Source organism: Chiloscyllium plagiosum, chromosome 13 (genome assembly GCF_004010195.1).
Source record: "Chiloscyllium plagiosum isolate BGI_BamShark_2017 chromosome 13, ASM401019v2, whole genome shotgun sequence".
Classification (NCBI taxonomy): domain Eukaryota; kingdom Metazoa; phylum Chordata; class Chondrichthyes; order Orectolobiformes; family Hemiscylliidae; genus Chiloscyllium; species Chiloscyllium plagiosum.
Window position 1 is genome coordinate 54,141,235 of NC_057722.1, and position 22,133 is coordinate 54,163,367.

Consider the following 22,133-nt stretch of genomic DNA (forward strand, 5'->3'; position numbering starts at 1 on the left):
CGAGATGTCCTTCAGATAATCTGATATTCGGATAATTGATATTTGGATAATCAAGGTTCCTCTGTATATAGACAGAGAGATCAAGGGCAGAGAGATCAAGAGATCATACAAATGGTGTGAGTGGAATGTTGAATAATAAGTCTCTGCCGGTGATCAAAAGTGTCAGATGGTGTGACTAAAGTGTCAACAGCTGAATAGCAAGTGAAAGGATGACCTCTTATTCCAATTAAATGAGGCAGAGAGATAATTACAAAGACATTAAAAATAAGGTAGTGCTGGAGACAAACCAAATGACTGGAATAACAATGATAGATATAAGAGTTGCATGCCAACAGTCTAACCAAAGTAACGAGTGATCCAAAACTGTACAAACTAATTAAGGTAGGGAGATCATAACAATTTATCAAGGTGATGGTTTTAAGACAGGGCAGTAAGGAATATCTTATAGATACAGTACAGCGTCATGGGGATACATGTAGCGTGACATAAACCCAAGATCATGGTTGAGGCTGCCTTCATGAGGGCGGAACATGGCTATCAGTTTCTGCTTGGCGATTCTGCAATGTTGTGTATTTCGAAAGCCGCCTTGGAGAACCACTTACTCAAAGATCAGAATGTTTTTGACCACTGAAGTGTTCCCCAACTGGGAGGGAACGTTCCTATCTGGCGATTGTTGCAGTGTCCATTCATCTGTTGTCATAGTGTCTGCATGGTCTCACCAATATACCATGCCTTGGGGCATTCTTACCTGCAGTATATGAGGTCGACAACTTTGGCTGGGTCACATGAGTATCTGCCATGTATGTGGTGGGTGGTTTGCCCATGTGTGATGGTAGTATCCATGTTGATACTCTGACATGTCCTGCAGAGGTTGCCGTGGAAGGGTTGTGTGATATTGTGGTTGATGTTGTCCTGAAGGCTGGGTAGTTGTCCTGGCGAACCATGGTCTGTTGAAGGTTTGGCAGTTGTTTGAATGTGAGAAATGGAGGCTTAGCGATGATCTTGGAGAGATGCTCATCGTCAGTGATAACATGTTGAAGGCTGTGAAGAACATGGCATAGTCTCTCCACTCCGGTGAAGTACTGGATGATGAAGGATACTCTATTGGTCAGATCCTGTGTCTATCTTCTGAGGACATTGTTGCAGTTTCTCGCTATGGCACATTGGAACTGGCAATCGGTGAGTTGAGCATCATATCCTATTCTTATGAGGGCGTCCCTCAAAATCGGATAGCTTCGGGGATAAATGTGATATTGGTTTTCTAGTTGTCTCAGCTAAATATTATTGCTCTTTAACAATGGAGTTTATGAATTTCGTAGACTTTACAAATTAGCATTAAACCTCTTGACAGATATTTATGCTTCACATATTCTGCTCTGTGGTCATGAATTCCACAGATTCAACACTCTCTGGGTGAAGAAATTTCTCCTTAACTCAGTTTACCTTATATTACGCTGTAACACCCTGTATTACTCAGTTGACTTTGATCCTGGACCTGGATTCCCCTTCATCAGGAACTTCCTTCCTGCTTTGACCCTGTTAGAGTTTTATATATATTATATATTCCCATGAGAACCACATCTACCTGTCATTCTTCTGAACTCCAGTGAATATAATCCCAAATGATTCAACCTCTCTTTATACATCAGGCCTGCAGTCCCAGGAATCAGACTGGTAAACCTTAGCTGCACTCCCTCCATAATAAAGACATCCCAACAACATAACTCTCTATCCATTTCTCCTTCATTTATTGCCCAACATTTTTAAAATACAAAAACACTATCACCCTAACTACATCATGTTGTGATGTATTTCACATTCTCACAACTCGCTGAGTAAACAAGTTTCTCCTTCCTGTATTTATTAATAACTATATTACATTTATGACCTTGGGATTAGATCTTCTCTACAAATGGAAACATTTTCTCTCTGCATACTCTCTCAAACACCTTCTGAATTTTAAAAACCTCTATCAAGTCACCACTCAAACTCATTCCTCAGAAAGAGGCAACATATTGAGACTATTAGCTATGATAGCTTCAATATTGCTCTCTTGTTGTTAGGTGTGGTACAATGGTTAGCACTGCTGCTTCACAGCTCTAGGGACCTGGGTTCAATTCCATCTTTGGGTGACTCACTGTGTGGAGTTTGCATGTTCTCCCCATGTCTGCCTGGGTTCACTCTGGCTTTCCTCCCACAGTCCAAAGATAGTAGTGGACAGCAAAGAGGGTTACCTCAGATTACAACAGGATCTGAACCAGATGGGCCAATGGGCTGAGAAATGGCAGATGGAGTTTAATTCAGATAAATGCGAGGTGCTGCATTTTGGGAAAGCAAATCTTAGCAGGATTTATACACTTAATGGTGAGGTCCTAGGGAGTGCTGCTGAACAAAGAGACCTTGGAGTGCAGGTTCATAACTCCTTGAAAGTGGAGTCGCAGGCAGATAGGATAGTGAAGAAGGCGTTTGGTATGCTTTCCTTTATTGGTCAGAGTGTTGAGTACAGGAGTTGGGAGGTCATGTTGCGGCAGTACATTGGTTAGGCCACTGTTGGAATATTGCGTGCAATTCTGGTCTCCTTCCTATCGGAAAGATGTTTAGATTAGATTAGATTAGATTACAGTATGGAAACAGGCCCTTCGGCCCAACAATTCCACACCGACCCGCCGAAGCGAGATCCACCCATACATTTACCCCTTACCTAACACTACAGGCAATTTAGTATGGCCAATTCACCTGACCCTGCACATCTTTTTGGATGGTGGGAGGAAACCGGAGCACCCGGAGGAAACCCACGCAGACATGGGGAGAACGTGCAAACTCCACACAGTCAGTCGCCTGAGGCGGGAATTGAACCCGGGTCTCTGGCGCTGTGAGGCAGCAGTGCTAACCACTGTGCCACCGTGCCGCCCGTTGTGAAACTTGAAAGGGTTCAGAAAAGATTTACAAGGACGTTGCCAGGGTTGGAGGATCTGAACTACAGGAAGAGGCTGAACAAGCTGGGGCTGTTTTTCCTGGAGCGTCGGAGGCTGAGGGGTGACCTTATAGAGGTTTACAAAATTATGACGGGCATGGATAGGATAAATAGGCAAAGTCTTTTCCCTGGAGTTGGGGAGTCCAGAACTAGAGGGCATAGGTTTAGGGTGAGAGGGGAAAGATATAAAAGAGACCTAAAGGGCATCTTTTTTCACGCAGAGGGTGGTACGTATATGGATTGAGCTGCCAGAGGATGTGGTGGAGGCTAGTATAATTGCAACAGTTAAGAGGCATTTGGATAGGTATATGAATAGGAAGGGTTTGGAGGGATATGGGTCGGGTGCTGGCAGGTGGGACTAGGTTGGGTTGGCATGGACGGGTTGGACCGAAGGGTCTGTTTCCATGCTGTACATCTCTATGACTCTATGACTCTATATGCAAATTAGGTGGGTTGACAATGCTAAATTGCCCATAGTGTACAAGGATATGCAGACTAGGTGGATTAGCCATGGGAGTTGCAGGGTTGCAGGGATAGAGGGTGGATCTGGATGGGATCTTCAGAGGGTCATTGTGGACTCAATGGGCTGACTGGCCTACATCTGCACTGCAGGAATCCCATGTTTACTCTTAAATCTGTTAACTCAACTGAGAACATTACTGGTTGATTCTGTTCATTGAAGGAATCAACATATTTTCAGAGCTAATTGTAAATTGGGGATTAGATTTTGTGTGTTGTTTTCTTTCGCTTTCAGGCATTGCATATGTTTGGGACGCCACTGGCACGTCAGTGAGCACTCCCCACTTACATACTTTCTATTGAAAATGATGACAAGAATTAAATACACCAACTCATATTCAAATAATAGGCTAATCAGGCAATACATTTCCATCGTTCACATCCTCATAATGCTGCAAATCAGAAATGCTTGCAGAGGGATGTGTTGAGGAAATTAAAAATGTAAAGGCCACTCTGCCTGGTGCAGTGTACCAGCTATGAAGCACATTAGAAATAGTTCTATTAGCAACAACACCTTCCAGATCTGTGATCTTTACTACTGAAAAGGGTAAGGGCAGCAAATGCATGCAAACACCATCACCCATAGTACATCAGAGTACTGGAATTAAAAGGGGAAAATCATTCAGAATTTAAATTCATTCCATCTCTGCTTTGTTCATCACATTGAACAATTACATTACATACTGTCTTAATTCATCATCGGCGGTGCCTTGTAAATGAGGATGACTCTCTTCCACTCTCGGTGTGAATCTGTAAGTGGCAGGACAGACTGATAAGGCTGTTACACTTGAGGCATGGGAAGGGGGTGGGTGGGGCATTGGTGCAGCAGTGCGCTTCTTTCGCTGTTTTTGCCTGGCTTCCATGTTTTCCTGACGGCATGTTTCAAGATGCTCAACGCCTTCCCAGATGCTCCTCCTCTACTTTGGATGGTCTTGGGACAGTGATTCCCAGGTACCTTTGGGATTGTCACATTTCACCAGTGAGGCCTTGAGGGTATCCCTGAAGCACTTCCTCTGTCCTCTTTGGACTCGCTTGCCATTTCAAAGCTGGGAATAGAGCACCTGCTTGGGGAGTCTCATGTCGGTCATGCAGATGGAATACCCCGCCCATCGAAGCCGATCAAGGTAAGGTTCAGTGACTCGATGCTGGGGATGTTGGCCTGGTCAAGGGTGTTGGTGTTGGTGAATCTTTCTTCCCAGCTGCTTCACAGGATCTTGAAGAAGCAGTGTTGATGGTACTGCTCCAGCAACTTGAGGTGCCTGCTGTAGACAGTCCATTGCTCAGAGCCAAGTAGGAGGGCAGGAACTACCACAGCTCATGATCTTGGTGTCGGATTTGGCGTTGTTGTTCTCGGACATCATTTTCCTCACTGGCCTGACTATATCACTATTCCTTCAATGTTACTGGGTCAAAATCTTTTCGTTACTAATAGCAATACTGATAGCACTGTGGGTGTACCTACATCTGAAATGGACTTCAGAAATTCAAGAATTTAGGGTGGCATGGTGGCTCAGTGGTTAGCACTGCTGCTTCACAGCGCTAGGGACCCAGGTTCAATTCCAGCCTCAGGTAACTGTATGTGTAGTTTGTACATTCTCCCCATCTGCATGGGTCTCCTCCGGGTGCTCCGGTTTCCTCCCACAGTTCAAAGATGTGCAAGTTAGGGGTGAATTGGCTACGCTGAATTGCCTTTTTGGAGGGTGGGTGTGGACTTGTTGGGTCAAACGGCCTGTTTCCACACTGTAGGGATTCTATGATCTTCTATGTAGGGATTCCAATGTAGCTCTTCATTAACTTCTCCAGGAAGAAATGGACAATAAATGCTGTTCCGTGAGCAACACCCACATCCTATGTGCAAATAAAACTGAGTAAATGGTTAGTGAATTCTCCCAAATAAAAGTGACTCTGCGAAAGTTCTTCTGCTGACTCAGCCTGGAGTTCTGCTCGTTCTCAGGTGGTCAAGCAACAACTAACTTCAAACTCCAGATTTGTACGTTTCAATAATTTAACAAGCTTATGTGACAGAGAGGCATTGCAACTGCTGAGGAACCACCCTCATGAGCTAATTGGAGGATGTTGAATGAACAGTGTAGCTTTCCTTCCTCCCTCCCCTTCCCCCAACCCCTTTTCACTGCGAGGTGAAGAGGTAACTACAAAAGCATTAGTGCTCATTTTTGCATAATGGGTCTAGAGGGTTTCCTTCAGCTGATGCTGGGTGAAAGTCGACGGCTCATCTTCAAATCCAGTTTTTAGCCGGAATGTCTGTATAACATAGGGGATTCAGGAGCTTCTGAAAATATGATTGTGTAATTAGCCTGGGTCATTTTATGAGTCCAGCGAGATTGTCTATCTTTAGAAGAAACAGCATATATGCACAAAACGATAAAAAAGAATACCATTTTGCTTGGGGTTTCTCTTTATGCACTCTGGCTATGACAATCAGTGTAAAATGATTTTGGAATTCACACAATTCCTTTTCAGGACATCAAAAGAATGCTTAAGATCTGAAACTTAACTAGACTTCTAATCCATTCATAAAGCTTTACTAGGACATTTTCATATCGCTTCTGTTTCTCTCATCGTATTACCCCACCCCCACCTCAAAACCTTTACTTTGGCGACATGCATATGACTGTTTTCTACATTGGAATGTACAAAGGATTGTGCTGGTGCACCATGGAAGACCAAAATATTTCAGTACAACGTTGCGTCACATTTAACAATTAAATCTTGTCTGAACACATGTCTCTGTGACAGCACCAGCAGCTACATTATTCATTTGCCCAAAGATTTGCCGAAGAAATGTACAGCTTTACCTACAATAGAAAATAGCTTTGACTTGTAACTTTTATGTATTGTGGAATTTAAATCGTATCTGCTTATGAAAGAAAGAGAAGACCTGGATTATAAGTAGGTATTTTTTAGTAACGTATTTAATTGTTTGTGTTTGTTTTGCCGTGTCTGGGTGTGTTGCTGTCTGATTTGCTGGGCAAACCCAATAGCTTTCTAGCTCTTTGGCCTTTATGGTTGATAAGAATGTCTGAAATGCTTGAGGGAAAATGTTGAACAAGCAGAAAGAAAATACTTTGATGTTTGGTGCTTGCTATGTGGATTTTGCATTCATGGAGTAGCTTTGTGCTGAGAAACATATTGAAATATGATCTCAGAATGTGATAAGCAGAATTCCTTTCACTGAAGACTCAGACGTCAATGAGACATTAAGATTTCCCTCCTCTCTCATGCAGGGTTATCACTTGTAATAAATTGTTGCTAAGAGGGCATGAGTTGCGTCAATGGGTGAAAGACAGAGACTAGAAGCTGGATGATCAAAAACCTGATCTATACAAAAACTAATTGATCTCAGCTAGTGGGACCTGTGAGAAGGATAAACATAGCCAGGACCTCCATCCTTGATCACTACCAAGGGATTTGCACTGCTTCCTACCCTTGGGGGAATCTCCATTTATCACTGAGCTCATTTTTTGTATTACAAAATATGACAACTTATATGTAAGGCGTGGCTTCGAAAAGTAGTGATGATAAATCGATATGATGGGGTTGGACAGCCGAAACAGCTTTAAATGGACCACCACCACCATTTTGGGCAGGTAAGCTTTTGCTTTCTTTAAAATATTTTTATGTTTTCCCAATGGATCAGCTCTCCACCTCTCAGCTCACAACTGATCATCAGCCAGCCACCTCCACGCAACAGTTAACCAATTTGTCACTGCACTAAAGCTGCCGGTTTCTTGCCCTCAAAATTTACACAAGACTCGAATGGTTTGGATACTCACTTGGCCTTGTCTGGGGGACACGGACACAGAATATGAAAAGGGGTTAGCCAATCAACCCCTTGAAGTTATTTTATCATGCAGTTAGATCATGGCTCATCTAGAGCAGAAAGTGAGGTCTGCAGATGCTGGAGATCAGAGCTGAGATTGTGTTGCTGGAGAAGCGCAGCAGGCCAGGCAGCATCCAGGGAACAGGAGAATCGACGTTTCGGGCATAAGATTCCTGAAGAAGGGCTTATGCCCGAAACGTCGATTCTCCTGTTCCCTGGATGCTGCCTGGCCTGCTGCGCTTCTCCAGCAACACATTTCAGCTCTCATCTAGAGCACAATAGCATTGATTTACTTGGTTCTGGAAGCCTTAATAACTTTGCCTATTAAAAACATATCAAACTCAAATTAAAATTCTCAATTGACTACACCTCAACAGCTTGGGGTTTTGGGGTGACTGTCTGATATTTTCACGGCTGCTTCAGTGAAGAAGTGTTTCTTGGTGTTGGTCTGGTTTGACGATTAAGATATTACCCCTTTTCTGCAACCTAATGCCCAGCCCTGTTAAAATTTCTTTCTGCAAACCTATTCAAATCCTTTGATCTTTTACTACGTTAATTACTTCCCCCTTTAATATTGTACATCAGACGGAATACAAAACTAATCATTACTTGACTTGAAAATATCTCCAATGATCTCCAGTGAAATTCCTTTTTCAGAAGGAACTACTAGATCAGAACAAGTTCACTGGCTAATTTCCAGTTCCTGGCCCAGAAACAATTCCAGTCACCCTCCTACGAGCCTACTACTGGAGTGAGATTAGCCAACTCAACATAGAATGGGCATTGACCCTAATCTTGGTCTGGTGCAGCTCAGGTCAAGATTAGCCACTGCATTCACCAAATGAGTGATCAGGGAAATTTGTACAACCTTGGCTTGGCTGTGGTGTGAATTCCAAACTTCTACCTCACTGAAACCTGAGTCATTCTTATAGGATGACACACTGAAGCTTACCCACAATAAGGCTTCCCATAAGGCTTAGGCATTACTTGCAACAGCAAAATTAAAACTGGACCTGACAGAGTCAGAGGATCTTAAACGTCATCTCAGGTATGTATTTGTTGTTTTATCTGAAATGTCATTCTGCTTTTGAAGAAGATGAAAGAGGAAAGCCAGGGAATTACAGACCATCTGTGGTGGGGAATTGTTGGTGTCTATAATCAAGGATGGGGCAACTGAAAATGAAAATTTTCATTTAATCATAGGGGGCAGGCACAGCATAAATTCATGACAGGTAGGTCAAGCCTGATAAATCTCACCGAATTTTTTAAAGAGGTCACTATGGGGAAATGTCTGTGGATATTGTTTATATTGACTTCCAGAAGGCACTTGATAAAGTCCCATATCACAGACTGTTAACTAAAATAGAAACCCAAGGATACAAGGACAAATTATTGACAAATTACTAATTGGTTGCGTGGCGGCCAATAGAAAGCAGAGATGATGAGATGGTACTCAAATTGGCAGGATGTGACCAGTGGTGTTCCACAAGGATCTGTGTTAGTGCCTCAGTTATTCACATTATTTACTAAAGACTTGGATAATCACATAGAAAGTCATATATCCAAATTTGCTGATGACACATTGCAGACAGTGTAGATGACAATATAAATTACTAAAGGATATTGATAGACAAAGTGAATGGGCAAAACTGTGGGAGATAAAGTTCAACGTAAAGGTGAGGCTATCCATTTTGGACCAAACATTTTGTTCAGCAAAGGTATTAAAGTATGCATGACAAAGGCAGGTACATGGAGTTAGACCACAAGATCAGTCATGATCTCTTTGGATACCAGAACAGGCTCAAGGGGCTGAATGGCCTGCTCCAGTGCTGATGTTCCCATGAACTGGGCCCCAGTATGGATTTGCTTCTACTGAAGAAAGAGAAAATTCTGGATGAACCACAAAAATGCTGCTATCAAATAGCTATCAGTTTTATTGCAGGGAATGGTTTAGATAATAGCATCTACGTAACTCACTTCATAATTGCTTGAGTTTCTCTTTATTGATGTCCTCATTATCAGTTTTGCATTCTCACTCAGGACAAATGTAACCATTTGTGCTGCTTGTATCACTGTCACAGTTTATTGGTTACATTGGTCGTTTCTTGTAAAGTTCTATGAGATTGCCTCGCTGGATTCTTTCAACAAAATGTTTCCAGTCTTTCTTCACAATTTAATTATTGGCTGCTAATAATCATTCCTGTGGTTTGGATGGCTGGTTTGCAATACCAGACAATTCCTTCACTTGCTGATTTGGAGGTGCCGGTGTTGGACTGGGGTGTACAAAGTTAAAAATCACACAACACCAAGTTATATTTGGAAGCACTAGCTTTCGGAGCACTGCTCCTTCATCAGGTGGTTGTGGAGTATAAGATTGTGTGGAGTATAAGATTGTAAGACACAGAATTTATAGCAAAAGTTTACAGTGTGATGCAACTGAAATGATGTATTGAAAAAGTCCTGCATTGTTTGTTAAGTCTCTCATCTTTTAGAATGACCATGTTGGTTTCAGTTCTTTCATCTGTAAATCTCAGAACATTTTTTAAAGTTACATTCTCAAATGAACATTAACAATATGGTGGTATCTCAGCCCAGATAATGTATTGAAGATGGGAGGTACCCTGTGTGAGGTTGTCTGTGCCCCAGCGTTCAGACTAATTCTATTTCTAAAAAAGAGATTTACAGAATCTTACGTGGATTCATGCAGTTTTTGAGCAAAATAAAATGTAATTCTGCAAGGACAAATTCACCCTACAAACTTATGTGTGTGTGTGCATGTAGGTGTGTGTGTGTGTGTAGGAGGTGGATGATTGTCTGTGTGAGAGTATGAGTGTAAATGGGTATAGGTCTGTGAGAGGGTCCGTGTGCGGGTGTGTGTGTGAGAGTGTATGTGTGAGTGTATGAAAGAGAGCTTGTGTACGAGAGAGGGTCTACATGAGTGTATGGGTCTGTAGGGTGTGTGTGTGAGAGAGAGAGAGTGTGTGTGTGTTTGTGTGTGTGTTTGTTTGTTTATAGTGCAATGGGGTCACCTGTAATGTGACGTAAACCCAAGGTCCCAGTTGAGGCCATCCCTATGGGTACCAAACTTGGTTATCAGCACTCTGCTCGGCCATTTTGTGTTGTTGTCTGTCCCAAAGTCTGCCTTGGAGGATGGTCACCCAAAGGTCTGAGGTCGAATGTCCTGGACCACTGAAATGTTTGCCAACTGTGAGGGAACATTCCTGTCTGTTGATTGTTGTGTCATGTCCCTTCATCTGTTGCCGCTGCCTCTGCTCGGTCTCACCAATGTACCATGCCTCAGGGCATCCTTGCCTTCAGCGTATGAGATAGACAATGTTGGCAGAGTCACATGAGTTCCTGCCACGTACATGGTGGGAGGTGTACCCATGTGTAATGGTGGTATCCATGTCCACACTCTGACACGTCTTGCAGCATCTACCAAGACAAGGTTGCATGTTGTTGTCCTGAAAGTCAGGCTGTTTGCTGCGAACAATGAGCTGTTTGAGGTTTGGTGGTTGCTTAAAGGTGAGAAGTTGAGGTATGGGAAAGGTTTTGGCAAGGTGCTCATCCTCATTGATAATGTGTTGCAGGCTGCAAAGAACATGGCGTAGTCTTTCGGCTCCTGGCAAGTACTGGACAACGAAGGGTACCCTGTCAGTTGCAGTTCGTGTCTGTCTCCTGAGGAGGTCATTACAGTTTCTTGTGTGGCACGTCGGAACTGGCAGTCAATGAGTTGAGCATCCAGCTCCATTCTTATGAGGGCATTCTTGAGTACTTCCAAGTGCCCTTCATATTCCTCCTCATCTGAACAGATCCCTGTGTATGCATCGAGCTTGTTCGTAGGGGATGGCTGTTTTAATATGTTGCAGGTGGAACCTGGAGAAGTGCAGCATCATGAGGTTATCCATGGGTTTGTGGTAGAGTGAAGTGCTGTGGTGCCCATCCTTGATGGAGATGCATGTATTCGAGAATGAGACAGATACTAGAGAGTGGTCCACAGTGAGTCTGATGGTGGGATGAAACTCGTTGATATCATGTGTAGTTGTTTTAGCGACTCCTCACCATGGGTCCAGAGGAAGAAAATGTCATCAATGTACCTGGTGTATAATGTTGGTTGGAGGTCCTGCGTAGAAAAGAAATCTTGTCCGAACCTGTGCATGAAAATGTTGGCATATTGGGGTGCAGATTTGGTCCACGTGGCAGTTCCATGTGTCTGGATGAAGAACTGGTTGTCCTCATGACAACAGCTTCAGTACTCAATACTAACAACTGCCAATCTCCGAGCACCGTCCTAGAGCTCTTCTACTTTATCCTCGACCACAGTGTTTTCACCTTTGACAACTGGTTCTTCATCCAGACACATGGAACAGCCATGAGGACCAGATTTACACCCCAATATGCCAATATTTTCATGCATTGGTTCAAACAAGACTTCTCTATGCAGGACCTCCAACCAACATGCAACACCAGATATTTCGATGACATTTACTTCCTCTGGACCCATGGCGAAGAGTCATTGAAATAACTACACAGTGATATCAATGAGTTTCATCCTACCATCAAACTGATCATGGACTACTCTCTTATCTGTCTCATTCTTGGACACATGCATCTCCATCAAGGATGGGCACCTCAGCACTTCACTCTACCACAAACCCACGGATAACCTCATGATGCTGCACTTCTCCAGCTTCCACCTGAAACATATTAAAATAGTCATCCCCTATGGACAAGCCCTGCGCATTCACAGGATCTGTTCAGATGAAGAGGAACGTGACGGGCACTTGGAAGTACTCAGGGATGCCCTCATAAGAACGGGGTACAATGCTCAACTCATTGACCACCAGATTCAATGTGCCACAGCAAGGAACCGTAATGACCTTCTCAGGAGACAGACACGAAAACTGCAACTGACAGGGTACCCTTCGTTGTCCAGTACTTTCTGGGAGCCAAACACCTACGCCATGCTCTTTGCAGCCTGCAACACATTATCAATGAGGACCTTCCCCACCCCTCCACGTCTCACCAAACCTCAAACAGATCATTATTCGCAGCAAACTGCCTGGCTTTCAGGACAACACCATATAACCTTGTCACCGTAGACACTGCAAGCCGGATACCACCACTACACGTGGGGACACCTTCCATCATGTACGTGGTATTCATATGACTCAGCCAACATTATCTATTTCATACGCTGCAGGCAAGGATGCCCGGAGGCATGGTACATTGGCGAGACCAAGCAAAGGCAATGGATGAATGGGCACCGCACAACAAGCAACAGACAGGAATGTTCCCTCCCAGTCGGAGAACACTTCAGCATTTCAGGATATTCGACCTCAGACCTTCAGTTGACCATCCTCCAAGGCAGACTTCGGGACAGGCAACCACGCAAAGTGGCCAAGCAGAGGCTGATAGCCAAGTTCGGTACCCATGGGGATGGCCTCAACCGGGACCTTGGGTTCATGTCAAACTACAGGTGACTCCACTACACACTTACACATACACGCGCGCACATGCACAGACACTCCTGCAGACACACACACACACACTCCTACAGACACACACACACTCCGACAGATCCATACACTCACGCAGACCATCTGTCATACACAAGCTCTGATATGCTTACACATACACTCCCACACTCACGAGGCAAAAGTGGGGTCTGCAGATGCTAGAGATTAGAGTCAAGATTAGAGTTGTACTTGAAAAGCACAGCAGGTCAGGAAGAATCCAAGGAGCAATAAAACAATGTTTCGGGCAAAAGCCCTTCATCAGGAATTTCCTGATGAAGGGCTTTTGCCCGAAATGTTGATTTTGATCTTGATTCCCACATTCACGTGCACACATGGACCCCCTCACAGATTTATACCCCTTTACTCTCACAAACATACACATACACATACTCTTCATACACACACACACAATCTTCACACACACACACACACACACACACACACACACACACACACATGTTTGTAGGGTGAATTTGTACTTGAAGAATTGCATCTTATTTTGCTCAAAAACTGCATGAATCCATGTAAGATTCCATAAATCCCTTTTTTAGGGGCACAGACAACCTCACACAGGGTACCTCCCATCTTCAATGCATTATCTGGGCTGAGATACCGCCTTATTGTTAATGTTCACTTGAGAATGTAACTTTAAAAAAAGTTCTAGGCTTTACAGATGAAAGAACTGAAACCAACATGGTCATTCTAAAAGATGAGAGACTTAACAAATAATCCAGATCTTTTTCAATATATAATTTCAGTTACATCACACTGTAAGCATTTGCTGTAAATTCTGTGTCTTACCTGATAAAGGAGCTGCACTCCGAAAGCTAGTGCTTCCAAATAAACCTGTTGGACTACAACCTGATGTTGTGTGATTTTTAACCATGTTCACTTGCTGAGGTTGCTATGGAGGACTCTCCTTTACAACCTCTCTCCCTTGTCTGACGTATGGTGACCCTCAGGTTGAAGTGCCAGCAATCTTTTCTGTCTGATATGCGAGCAGTCCTATGGTTAGATGGAACTGTGAGGACTTTACTCTAACCTTATTTGCTTTCTTGATTAGAGAGAACTTGTTTCTGTCAGAATTGGTGGTAGTCACGAGATTACACTGATTTAACGTAATTGGTAAAAGAACTTTAATGTAATGAGTTGTCACTAACTGAAAGGATGGTGGAAGGAGTCTTGATAGTAGTCTTTAAAACAAGAACGATTGAGACTTACATGGCACCTTTAGTACAATAAGCATCCTAAGCTGCTTCACAGTTGTATTATAAAAGGAGTTTTCATTCTTCGAATGAGAGTCTCTTGAGCATCTTTTACTTTAACTGTTCCATCATTGGTGGCTGTGCCTTCACCAGCCTCAGCTCAAAGGTCTGAAATTCCTTTCCCACACCTCTCTACACCATTTCCTTTCCTTGAGACACTCCTTATCTCCTGCCTCCCTGACCAAGCTTTCAGTCGCCTGACCTAATGCCTCTGGATGTGACATCTTAGAAGAGCCAAATGGCCAAATGATCTTCCATGATGGGTGATTACATGATAGAGTTTCCAAAGCTCATATTGGTCAGTGATTTATCACTTTTTCAATCATCAGTTTCAAATTTTCAGCTGACAAATGTAGAAGTTGAAGGCTATTTTTCCTTTTCGTTTTGTTTCCTTGGAGTCTCCTGTTCCTGTTATTTTGCTCTTTTCTGTGGATAATAGATGGAATCACTGTCATTGATTTAAATCAGAGATGGACAATGGCTCATTCTCTCCACCTTCACGTAAATCACAGGTCTATTACAGGATTATCAAATCACACGGGGCAAAAGGGGCCCTGTAGCCCATCCAGTCTGCATCGACAAACACCCCTAAATCTATACTAGTCCCACTTTCCAGCACTTGGCCCATAGCCTTGAATGTTATGACATTTGCATCCAAGTACTTTTTCAAGTTTGTCAGGTTTCCCATCACAACTAGCCCCCCAGGTAGTGTATTCCCGAATCCCACCACCCTCAGAGTAAAATCAAGTTTCCTTAATTTCCCTTCAAACTCCTCGCCTTCATATTAAAATTATACCCCCTCTTTGGCCCTCTTTATTCTCTTCCCCTAATTATTGCAGAATATCTTAGGATTCACCCTAATCTTATCTAGCACTACTTTTTCATGGATCCCCTTTGCTTTTCTAATTGCTTTCTGAAGATCCCCCTGCATTTTCTACATTCCGCTAAGGCCTCTGTTGATTTTCTCCCTTTGCATCTGCTAAAACTCCCTCTTTTCCTTATTATCCAGTACTCAATGTTCCCAGACATCCAGGGTTTTCTGGGCTTGTTGCTCCTACATTATATCTGAAAGAGAACATGTTGGGCCTGCACACCCACCCTCTCTCCACAACCCTACCCCACTGTTCTGCCATAGATTTACCCAGAAACAACTATTCCCATCTACTTTGGCCAGAACTGCCTTACTTTAATAAAATCTGCCTTACTGCAAAACAAATTCCTTCTTTTTCCGTTTCCATAACAAATTTAAACCACGGTTGCTATCACTAAAATGCTGTTCCACTGCCACCTCAAACACCTGTCCAACTTGATTGCTCAGAATGAAGTTCAGCACTACACTGTTTCACTGTTGGAACTTCTGGAAACCAGGAGGGCAAAAAGAGGACATGAGATAGCTTTGGCAAACAGAGTTAAGGAGAATCCAAAGGGTTTTTATAAATACACTAAGGACAGGAGGGTAACTAGGGAGAGAATAGGGCCCCTCAATGATCAAGGAGGGCCTGTGCCCGAAACGTCGAATCTCCTGTTCCCTGGATGCAGCCTGACCTGCTGTGCTGTTCCAGCAATAAAGTTTCAACCCCTCAATGATCAGCAAGATGGCCTTTGTGTGGAGCAGCAGGAGATGGGGGAGATACTAAACAAGTATTTTGCATCAGTATTTATTGCAGAAAAGGACATGGAAGATATAGAATGTGGGGAAATAGATGGTGACATCTTGAAAAATGTCCATATTACACAAGAGGAAGTTCTGGACGTCTTGAAACACATAAAAGTGAATAAATCCCCAGGATCTAATCAGATGTACCCGAGAAGTTTGTGGGAAGCTAGAGAAATGATTGCTGGGCCCCTGGTTGAGATATTTGTATCATCGATAGTCACAGGTGAGGTAACGGAAGACTGGAGGTTGGCTAATGTGGTGCTACTCTTAAAGAAGGGTGGTAAAGACAAGCCAGAGAACTATAAGCCGGTGAGCCTGATGTCGGTGGTGGGCAAGTTGTTGTAGGGAAACCTGAGGGACAGGATGTACATGTATTTGGAAAGGCAAGGACTGATCAGGGATAGTCAACATGGCTTTGTGCGTGGGAAATCATGTCTCACAAACTTGATTGAGAAGTAACAAAGAAGATTGTTGAGGGCAGAGTGGTGGACGTATTCTATATGGACTTCAGTAAGGCATTCGACAAGGTTCTCCATGGGACACTGATTAGCAAGGTTAGATCTCATGGAATGCAGGGAGAACTAGCCATTTGGATACAGAACTGGCTCAAAGGTAGAAGACAGAGGGTGGTGGAGGAGGGTTGTTTTTCAGACTGGAGGCCTGTGACCAGTGGAGTGCCACAAGGATCGGTGCTGGGTCCACTACTTTTCGTCATTTGTATGAATGATTTGGATGTGAGCATAAGAGGTATAGTTAGTAAGTTTGCAGATTACACCAAAATTGGGGGTATAATGGACGGCGAAGACTTTACCTCAGATTACAACAGGATCTTGATCAGATTGGCCAATGGGCTGAGAAGTAACAGATGGAGTTTAATTCAGATAAATGTGAGGTGCTGCATTTTGGGAAAGCAAATCTTAGCAGGACTTATATGCTTTCTGGTAAGGCCCTAGGGAGTGTTGCTGAACAAAGAGACCTTGGAGTGCAGGTTCATAGATCCTTGAAAGTGGAGTTGCAGGTAGATAGGATAGTGAAGAAGGCATTTGGTATGCTTTCCTTTATTGGTCAGAGTATTGAGTACAGGATTTGGGAGGTCATGTTGCGGTTGTACAGGACATTGGTTAGGCCACTTTTGGAATATTGCATACCATTCTGGTCTCCTTTCAATTGGAAGGATGTTGTGAAACCTGAAAGGGTTCAGAAAAGATTTTCAAGGATATTGCCAGGGTTGGAGGATTTGAGCTATCGGGAGAGTTTCAATAGGCTGGGGCTGTTTTCCTTGGAGCATCGGAGGCTGAGGGCTGACCTTATAGAGGGTTTCAAAATTATGAATGGCACGGACATGATAAATAGACAAAGTCTTTTCCCCAGGGTCAGGGAGTCCAGAACTAGAGGGCATAGGTTTAGGGTGAGAGGGAAAAGATATAAAAGAGACCTAAGGGGCAACTTTCTCACACAGAGGGTGGTACATGTATGAAATGGGCTGCCAGAGGAAGTGGTGAAACATTTAAGAGGTATTTGGATGGGTATATGAATAGGAGGGTTTGGAGAGATATGGGCCAGGTGCTGGCAGGTGGAACTAGATTGGATTGGGATATCTGGTCAGCATGGACGGGTTGGTCCAAAGGGTCTGTTTCCATGCTGTACATCTCTATGATTATGATGCTCTACATGTTGATGTAAAAATCTCTCCTGAATACACAGTGGCTCAGTGGTTAGGACTGCTGCCCCGCAGCACCAGGGTCCCAGTTCGATTCCAACCTCGAGTGACTGCCTGTGTGGAGTTTGCACATTCTCCCTGTGTCTGTGTGGGTTTCCTCCGGGTGCTCCGGTTTCCTCCCACAGTCCAAAGATGTGCAGGTTAGGTGAATTGGCCATGCTAAATTGCCCATAGTGTTAGGAGGGTCAGTGTGGACTGGTTGGACCAAAGGACCTGTTTCCATACTGTAAGGAATCCCTAATCTAAATACATTCTCCTAAACCCTTTACACTATGACTATCCCAATTAATCTTTGGGAAACTGAAATCCCCCAGTGTAATTACCTGTTCAATTACTCCCTCAATGAATTGCCTACATACCTGTTCCTCTTTTATCGGCTGACTCTTCCAGCAATGTGACTCCCCCCTCCCCCATTTATAATCCTATGCTCTCTCCACAAAGCCTCATTTGAAGATCCTACCAAGATATTATTTCTCTTTACTGCATTAACTGACAACTTAATGAATAATGCAATACCCCCTCTTCTTTTACATCCTTTCTGGTCCTAATTGGAGATTCTGTTCCCTGGAATGTTGTGTTGCCAGTCTTGCCTCTCCCTCAAGCACTTCTCTGTGATGGCAACAATATCATAATTCTACTTGTCAGTCCACACCCTTACCTCATCTGTGTTAACTATAATACTCCTAGCTTTAAAGCAGAGGCCAACCAGACTCGCCTTACTCCCTCAAAACTCAATCATGACTGAATTCTCTCTGTCTTGATTCCTTTACTAAAATATGCTGTGTACTGATTATACTGTCACTGTATCCCCTCTCCAGCAGCACTACCAAACCAACACACTATCAAATCCTCTAAAACAGAACCAAATTGATTGTCCTTCAATTCCAGGTTCTAATCTTTAAGCCTCACTGATTTCAGCTTGTGCAGTAGTTTTTATTTCTCATAAAGCATTATCAAATACTCACTACTTACAAAGGGATATATTTGGAATTTTCTTATTTGATTTGTGGGAAGTAAAGGGTTAATACTCAAATAGGTAAATTGTCAGCGGGCATCACTGAAAATATATTGGAACACAGAACAGCAGACTTTGGAGAGAGATGATTCTGCACACAGAATATGCCAAGCTTAATAGGGGAAATAGTTAGATGAATGTTAAATAAAGATAATCTTACCAATTTAGACTCTTGTAGTCTCTCTTGGTTCCACCAAGTCATAACCTCTTCTCGGAACTACCACCACGATAACAGAATTTCTTTCAATATCAATTCTGTAAAGAATCACTTTTGTGTTGCACATTAATGTGAGAAAATAACTAAGTTTTAAGTTTAAGTTCAAACACTTTTGAAAACCAGGAATAGTTAGCAGTAAATTGAGCCTCTGACTGGTTTCACACCCAGCAGCTCTCCAGTACTCTCAGACAATGAAGATTGTCAAGATCTTAAAGCATGAAGCTTGTGTACCAAACTGTAGATTACAGAGTAACCCTGAGAAAGTGAGGACTGCAGATGCTGGAGACCAGAGCTGAAAAATGTGTTGCTGGAAAAGCGAGGCAGGTCAGGCAGCATCCAAGGAGCAACCTCCACTCCCGGCACCTTCCCCTGCAATCGCAAGAAATGCAAAACTTGCGCCCACACCTCCCCCCTCACTTCCCTCCAAGGCCCCAAGAGATCCTTCCACATCCATCACAAATTCACCTGCACCTCCACACACATCGCTTACTGCATCCACTGCACCCGATGTGGCCTCCTCTACATTGGGGAGATAGGCCGCCTACTTGCGGAACGTTTCAGAGAACACCTTTGGGACACCTGCACCACCCTGTGGCTGAACACTTTAACTCCCCCTCCCACTCCGCCAAGGACATGCAGGTCCTTGGCCTCCTCCATCGCCATACCATGGCAACACAATGCCTGGAGGAAGAGTGCCTTATCTTCTGCCTAGGAACCCTCCAACCACAAGGGATGAATGCAGATTTCTCCAGCTTCCTCATTTCCCCTCCCCCACATTATCTCAGTCCTAACCCTCGGATTCAGCACTGCCTTCTTGACCAGCAATCTTCTTCCCGACCTCTCCGCCCCCACCCTCTCTCCGGCCTATCACCCTCACCTTAATCTCCTTCCACCTATTGCATTCCCAATGCCCCTCCCCAAGTCCCTCCTCCCTACCTTTTATCTAGCCTGCTGGCACACCCTCCTCATTCCTGAAGAAGGGCTTATGCCCGAAACGTCGATTCTCCTGCTCCTTTGATGCTGCCTGACCTGCTGCACCTTTCCAGCAACACATTTTTCAGTACAGAGTAACCCTGTCAACACTTAGGACCATCTAATTCTCCATGAGGCCTTAGAACTAAGAAATAGTGCACCATGAATCTAATAAAATATGCTTGTTAAATAGCTCAAACAATTTTAAAACTAGCCCTGAAGGTAGTCATGATATTGAACTCTAATGACATAATAATTTTGAGATTGAAATATTGCTTTACCCTGGGAGGGAAGGCAATTTAAAACTTGGAGTGCTCACTTAACTCTACCAACACTTGCACTGACTTTACATGATGATACAAGTACATGACAGTGGCCGCCCTAGAGATAGATTCAAAGTTGATTGTCTACAACTGGATGTCATGATCCAAGAACTTGTCTTCACTTGTCGATGCTATGTTTTTGCATTCCAATAACATTCATAGATTAAGTGGTCAGACACAAGGCATAGTTTGTGCCAATGCAAAGCAATTTACACCTCCAAAATACAGAATGTAAGGTACAAGTTGTGAGTCAGTTGAGTTGGATAAAATTATAATAAGAGACCAATTGAAAGAGTTACTTTCATGTTGCTTCAGTTTCACAGTAACTGCAGCATTATTAATTGATGCAAAACCTACTTACAAAAGATTGTAAGTGCTTGGCTGAACAGTCTAGGGACTTTTAATATTCATTCTAAACTCTTGATAAATGATAAGATCTGACTCTGGTTCTCAAATTTAATCCAATCATGGATACCAATGAGTGATGCATTCTGCATTTGTGCAAGAATTCACATACAGAACTCTTATTTTCTTTATCAAAGAGCAATACAGAGCTATTATAATACTACACAGACACTGTCTTAGCAGCTTAGTATTTCCAACATTTTCTGGTTTAATATTACTCAGGTTCACTGACTCGGAATCGCTTTGAGGAGGTTTAAATATAAATATCTGTAGTCAATTTAAACATAGCAAACCCCATAAACAACAAAGGGATAATGAGCAGATGATTTGCTTTTAGTTTGAATCATATATGTTGGCAAAGATACAGGGGACCACACACATCTTTGGGATAGCACCATAAGTTCTTTTAATTGCCAACTGAGAGAAGAGTTTTAGCTAAAGATCTCATTTGAAAGAAAACAGGCAGAATCATACGGAAGCAAATGGGGTCTCAGTTATTGTCTAGAGAGTATAGCAGTGATCCTCATGTAAGTGGATTCAGGGGTCAACTCTGAGATTAAGGCCAAGAATCTCATATGGAATTGCAAGATCATGGATTGGGATTTTCAAGGAACATGAAGCCATGGAACAGTTTTGATGGGTGAGGGGACATCATGGATCATGAGGTTGGGGTTCAGGCGGTGTTAGAGTAGGATAATAGGGAGCCCAGGAATTGGGATGAGAATCATGGACCAATTTCAGAGATCCTGGGGTTGGGAGTTGAAGAGTACTGAAGTTTGGGGACTCAAGGAGGGGTGTAAGAAATAGAAATCAACGAGAGGGTGTGTGAAGGTCGGGAATGGGGGATCTCAGGGATTGGAGCCAAGAATGATGGAAAGGAGCAAGTATACTCTTCACATCATTAGCTTCTTTGTTGGGCTGAGCAGGTTATTTGTAAGCTTTGGGTACCCTGAGAGGGAACCACACTGCTGTTGACTGTCTCAGACCAAATAAATCTTGAAGCGGGAACATCATAGAGATGTTGATGCAAAGGTATGCGCTAAAATGTTTTGGATCCAGGAAAATATCACAAGGTACTTAATACGAACTAGATAAAGTAGGCAGCATTAGAGGTAACCACAATGAAGTCAATATTTTGGGTTTTGAAGAGGATCTTAAAAGAGAAAAGGAAATTGGAGAGGCAGAAAGCTAGAGATACCTAAGGTAACAGGTCCTGAATAAAAGGTTAGCATGCTGAAGGACTAGCTGCCATTGATGGAAAGTTAATTCATAGCATTCTGTTAATTGATAGATATTCAACTACTTTTTAAAATCAGTTCCTCAAACTCTCAAGGGCATCGTTACTAAAATTTTGACAGATGTAACTTATTGACATAATGAACAAAAGTTCTGTGGAGGAATTTTTGCAGCATAATATCAGCTGCCCTCCATAAGAGCTAGAAACTCCAGGTTTGAATCACACTGAAGGAATTGATGGCCAAAAAAGTTGATTATTAACTTGTAAATGCTTCCACGCATGTTAATAGCAGGTGGTAACAGTGACTGAGATTCCTACTCAGCCATGAAAGAACGTATAAGCACTATCCATAGCCCCAAATCATAATATGTATGTTTAACACATCATGCCACCGCAGTGTTATTCAGTTGTTGTTACTGGGTTTTACCATCTTAAGGAAGTCAGCATATTCCAAAGACTGTCAAACCAC

At 43.1% G+C, this 22,133-nt stretch overlaps 1 protein-coding gene across 6 annotated transcripts in view; it reads left to right on the forward strand.

The window, feature by feature from the left end:
- The first annotated feature begins 6,259 nt into the window (after nucleotides 1–6,259).
- Nucleotides 6,260–22,133, forward strand: part of vwa5b2 (von Willebrand factor A domain containing 5B2) — a 169,363-nt gene continuing 153,489 nt past the window's right edge. For all 6 annotated transcript variants that reach the window (XM_043702438.1, XM_043702441.1, XM_043702442.1 and 3 more), the window contains exon 1: nucleotides 6,260–6,403. The gene's annotated coding sequence lies outside the window, so the exon portion shown is untranslated. The remainder of the gene's footprint in view (nucleotides 6,404–22,133) is intronic.